The sequence below is a fragment of the Hippoglossus hippoglossus genome, chromosome 21, assembly GCF_009819705.1.
Source record: "Hippoglossus hippoglossus isolate fHipHip1 chromosome 21, fHipHip1.pri, whole genome shotgun sequence".
Taxonomy (NCBI): Eukaryota; Metazoa; Chordata; class Actinopteri; order Pleuronectiformes; family Pleuronectidae; genus Hippoglossus; species Hippoglossus hippoglossus.
The window spans coordinates 1,881,308-1,886,919 of NC_047171.1; the positions used below are offsets into that span (position 1 = coordinate 1,881,308).

At 41.6% G+C, this 5,612-nt stretch overlaps 1 long non-coding RNA gene across 1 annotated transcript in view; it reads right to left on the minus strand.

Moving 5' to 3' along the window:
- LOC117755050 overlaps positions 1 to 2,685 on the minus strand; it is a 22,038-nt gene extending 19,353 nt beyond the window's left edge. Inside the window, exon 1 of the long non-coding RNA XR_004612531.1 lies at positions 2,674 to 2,685. This is a non-coding gene — a long non-coding RNA (uncharacterized LOC117755050). The remainder of the gene's footprint in view (positions 1 to 2,673) is intronic.
- Positions 2,686 to 5,612: the final 2,927 nt, after the last annotated feature.

Sequence of the window (5,612 nt, forward strand, 5' to 3'; positions counted from 1 at the left end):
CTGCTCAATGTAATTTGACCATTTGTAAGCGTTAGCGGATTAGCGGGTCCAATTATCTGCCATCCTCAGCGCTGATATGAACAAATGCTGGATCCACGACGCAGACCTAATACACGTGTGTTCGGCTGATGCATCACGCGGCTAATTTGGTGATTACATTTTCAGTGACCAGACCTTTTCCTGTCCGCTAATTGCAGCAGGTTAAACAGCAAGCAAGGCAATACCGATCTATTGGGTCATGTTCCAAACACAGAGGTCTGTTCTTTGTGTGCACTGGCTCCCATCAATCCTCAATGATGTGCATCGTGTGCGCGTGTGTGTGTGTGTGTGTGTGTGTGTGTGCGTGTGTGTGTGTGTGTGTGTGTGTGTGTGTGTGTGTGTGTGTGTGTGTGTGTGTGTGTGTGTGCGTGTGTGTGTTTGCACATCCATTCCCTGTGAACTCTCGCCTTGTCCTATTGATGGCTCTCATATGACCACCCTCTATAAAGCAGCATCTCCATTAAAATGAAATACATGTTCAGCAGGTACTTTTTTTTTTACAACTCCAGTAAAAATAAAAGTGTTTTACAGCGTTATTGTTTTCAGGCAGCGGGTAATGATCGAAGTGAGGAGGTATTTTATGGGTATTTTATGGGGGTCATCTTTATGGAGAATTTGGTGGTTATAGATATAATAAAGGGACTGATTCTCACGCGATGTTCTGACCTGATCCGACCTGGGGCTCCAGTTAAAAGAAAGTTCAATTATCTATTAAAATTTTTGTGGAAATCAGCATGAACTCAAAACCTGAATCTTCTTGTGTCTCTCACTGATAATATCTGAAGTAGAGAAGCAGCAGAGCAGTTACACATGTATTGAGATACAACATGTACACAGACATTTATATTAAACAAAGAACAATTAAAGAAAGATCTTTTCTCTAATGTCAAACAAAAAGATTAGAATTATTGGTTTGTTTCTCTCAACATGTCAAATAACTAACTTGTAAATCAGAAGGTGAAAATCAATATGAGCCACTTAAAAGCTGAATTTTAAAGATCATCCCCCAATAAATACACGTTTTTACCTTCGTCGATGTTGGTGTGTTTTCATCTGCGTGGATTTGTTTGTTAGTTATAATGATAACGCCAAACAGATACCAGACTGATTATCATAGAACTTGGTGGAAGGATGTGATATGAGTCATAAAGAATCTATTACATTCTGGTGCGGATCCGGATGAGAGGGTGGATCCAGGATTTTTTAAAATCTCGTTCTTTGACATTTTCATTAAATATTCAGGCTAATTAAGGGAACTGATATGATTCAATTTAAGGAGACTGGGTGACATTCCAGTTGTTAATTTTATTATTATTCATCATCAGTTTCCTCACTAAATTTCACCTGTTCACAGCTGTTAGCGCTCCAGATGCTGCCTGATGTTTTTGATTATGATCTTTGTATGATGAAATTCACAAAAATGTCAAAAACATCTTGCAATGTTAAAAAAAAAAAGTGGAGAATAAATTCCAACCCCCCTTAATCAAATCCAAAGAGTAACGAGCTCTTTCCAGGCCTGTTCCTCATCCTTCCAACCGAGTTTCAAGAGAATCAGTTCAGTCGTTTTTATGAAATCTTGATAACAAAGAGAAATGAAAACATGAGCCCTTTGGTAATTTATCTAACTTCCCCTATTTGGGCTTTAACAGAATAAAATCTGTTACTTTTATGACCTGATTTGTGTTTTTGAACCTGTTCAGCCACACGAGCACGATCGGGTTCATCTCTATCAGACCAGCTTCCCTCTGATGTCTGCTATTGTACCAGCGAGGAGAGAACGTGTCAATAACTCCCGCGATTTCAAAAGGAATGAAGGAACCTTTAATGCTTCCATCCGTGCCTGTATGTATATTTTACAAAGAACATACACTATTTAAATAACTGTGGTAAATAAATGGCTCGGAATCTGCATGAATTAATGACAAGCAACAGTCATCAAAAGTCAAATTCAGAGGGAATGCATTAATCACTATTATTTAATTCATATTCATTTAAAATGTAGAAAACCGATAGATGATTATGAACGTCCATCATTAGCTGCTTCGTTCTGATCGACAGTCGCCGAGTGGGAACGAGAGAAGGAGGGAAATCTGATTCAGTCAAATCGAGGAACTAAACATAATATACCTTTAAAGCCAATTATTTTCTGTGGATATATAAATTATCTATACATTCATTCAGTCATGATTGTATTTATACATTCATTCATTCAGTCGTTCATCTTGTGCCTGTTGCTCTCAGGAAGAGAATTATTCATCTTCAAAAGACCTTTTCTGTCCTTCCTTAATTTACAGAAACTTTTTAAAATGCTGAACAATGGAAAAAGGAAAAATTCTAAATGAATTATCACTACAGAACCACACTTATTATAATAAAAGGTGTATGACTACCTGTGTCTGGTCTTGATCGGGACATTAAAGTTCAGGCCTGACTAGATTTTCAGATTTGTATTCTTCTGTGAAAGTGAATCCTTTCATCCTTCTTCTCCGGTGCCATGAACAATAATTCACGCAGATTAAATCATTGATTTATTAAAAGTGCATCTTCGGTATTGATCACATCAGTGTTGCAGGATCTGATGACTTGTTGCACGATGATTAAATGAAAGTAACGATTGTTGATTTCCAGTGAAACTGGTGTATTGTGAGGAATCAGAATTAAAACCTTCAGAGAGTTTGATCCTGAGGTTAAATCATGGAAAGGATGAAGGTCGTGATGTTCCTCGGCTGGTGGACGCTCCAGCTCCTTCCTGTCTGGGTGTGAGCAGATGCCATGCTCTGCTGCCCCCCCCCCCCCCCCCCCTTGTCCAGTGTGTTTACGACCCGTGGGCTGCATGGGGCCACAGAAGGCCTTCGATTGGCCCGGACTGAAGGCGCCTGTGTGGGTCAGCTCTGGTTCCTGCACCCCCCCCTTCATCATCTTGACCACAGTCTCTCGTTCTGCCCAGACCAGTGTGGTCTGAGCTGCAGGACGCAGTGACCAGAGCCTGACAGACTAAAGCCTGGGAACAGAACTGCACTGGTCACTGCGTAAACAGGAGGCTGCGAGACGAGCCGCGGGGTCGACTGGAAGCCGAGGGGCCGGATTCAAAACCTTGTTGTCAGGCAACTTGCAGGTACATCAGCAGTTTGTGTCTCTGGAGAATAAACTTCCTCCTCAAACTGGCAGCTGCTCCGTCGCAGCAGCCCCACACACACTGAGTCTGAACGTGGTGTCACTCACAAGCCACGGCCGAGCAGCACGACGGACATCAGGGAACTCAAAGGAATCAATGATATCAATGGAGAATGTGTCATGAGAAGTGAAAAGATTATTAAAAAGTGATTAAATAAGTGTTTAATGCAGTGAACACTGTACTGTTCTTAACGACATCACTTAAAACTATTCACTAATCCATGAATTCTGTCATTTTTACTTCAGTACAGACAATAATTTCAACAATAGACACACGAGGAACTTAATTTATCGTAAATTATCAATGTTTCAATGACTGATAAATTTATAGACGTTGTTCGGAATAAACATTTTGACTGTTAAATAAATAAATCGAAGCCTAAAATAAAAATTATTGAATTAAAATACAATAAACAGATAAAGAAGCAAATCTTGTTCCACTGATTGAACACATGGTGAATTAAATAATAGTTTGAACACTGATAACCAAACAACACTGTTTCTCTGAAGGTTTCGACATAACAGTAAATTATGTTTTGGGGTATTTTAAATTCTAATATAAGTCACTAATAAGTCGTTAAACTGGGTCTGTTGCTGATACAGAGGGAAGTTACTGCAGATGACATTAAATAAATCTTAAATTTGGAAAATAAAAAAGTCAGGATAGTGTGTGAAACCGTCAGACCACCGTGACGTTTCCTCAGCAGATAAATTCCCACAGGACACATATCTGAACACACGCTGGTTATCATAAACCATTTGGTGGTGCGGAGCGACGGTGCTAAACTTAGCAGAGTAATGACTGGTGGCGTTTCACATGGACATGTCTCCTGATTGGACTGTCATTTGGATGGGACGACTGCGGCGGCCACAAGGCCACCAGACACACACGCATGGGAGAAAAGAAAAAAAACACGCATGCACGGATTTGGACGTGCTCCCTGTCACTCACTTTCTCTCACGCACACACACACGTCCATCAGCTCCACTCGATTCAGGCCCGGAACCGAACACGCAGCCTGGCAGAGGGAGAGTTCCCAGAGGCAGCAGGGGTGAGGAGCCAGCTTCCTGTGGAGAGCTGGGTCAGTATTAAACACATCAGCTGGACTGTGTCCTCCAGCAGCTTTACCAGGTCTCTACTACACCCTGTTGGCCGCAGAGGAAACCTGCCACCTCTCAGCCCTCAGCAGCAGAGCAGCCTCTGGTGCTTCACGTGTTTCCACTGTTGTGCTGCAGGACTCGTGTGGACCACTGCTCAGGGGCCTTCGAACTGCAGACCTGCGGCTGCCTCTCTTCAAAGGCCCCCCCAGAACCCAAGACAGGGTTTATTTGATTGCTGGTCAAAATATGTGGTGTCACTGCAGGATAACAAAGCCTGTAACCCTCGTGCATTACAGAGCGCAGCACAACACCCAGAGTGCATCCACACAAGCAGCTAGAGTTACAGCCACTGACCGCCGCAACCTGTTATTCAAGTTTCTCTCCTGTAAACACGCCGCGTCTCTCTGGCCTCCACGTCTTTCATCTCGTCGTCTCTCTGATTGTTGTGGAGAGACGCTCCTGAGACTTCTACCCCCCCCTGACACACACACACACACACACACACACTGTGAGAGTCAGTTACAAAAAAATGCACAATTCCAACACGCAAACATGGTCCAGCACAGATATAAGCAGAGAGCAGAGGGGCAGAAACATGCAGACCTGAGGACCCACTTTAAAAGGTTGAGGGTGACGTGAGCGCGCGCGCGTGTGTGTGTGTGTGTGTGTGTGTGTGTGTGTGCGTGTGTGTGTGTGTGTGTGTGTGTGTGTGTGTGCGTGTGTGTGTGTGTCAACAGCATCTCTGCATCTACTGGTTTCTAAGTCTCAAGTAAAATATTATTTTTCGTCTGGAAAGTGGAAACAGAGAGAATGTGGTTTCTTGAGTTTCCTGAAAACAAGAGGAACTTTCTGGATGTTACACGTGACTCAGGAACAAGGTCACATTTATAGACTGGACCGAAATACTAATACTTCAGGAAGAGTTATCGTGTACATTTACCCAAGCACTGTAATAATATACAATTTAAAGTACTTCTTATTGTTTCATTTTACTCAACAGTACTTGAGTAAGAATATATATTGCATATCTAACTTTGCACAAGATTTTAAATATAAAACCTATAATCCTCTTCTTATCATAAATGCATGAAGTACTTTTGTACTTATAGAGTTTTATTTGTAAATTGAGTATTTGTACATGTAATGGTACTGCTACATTTACTTTATATTTTCCACCACTGTTTAATACAGTCATGAGGTACTTTTACTTCGTCTTATTTTACTTCATACCTTAAGTCTGCTACTTCAGGAGAAGTGTAGCAGAACCTATTCTGGCATATGATTTTTATAAACATAAT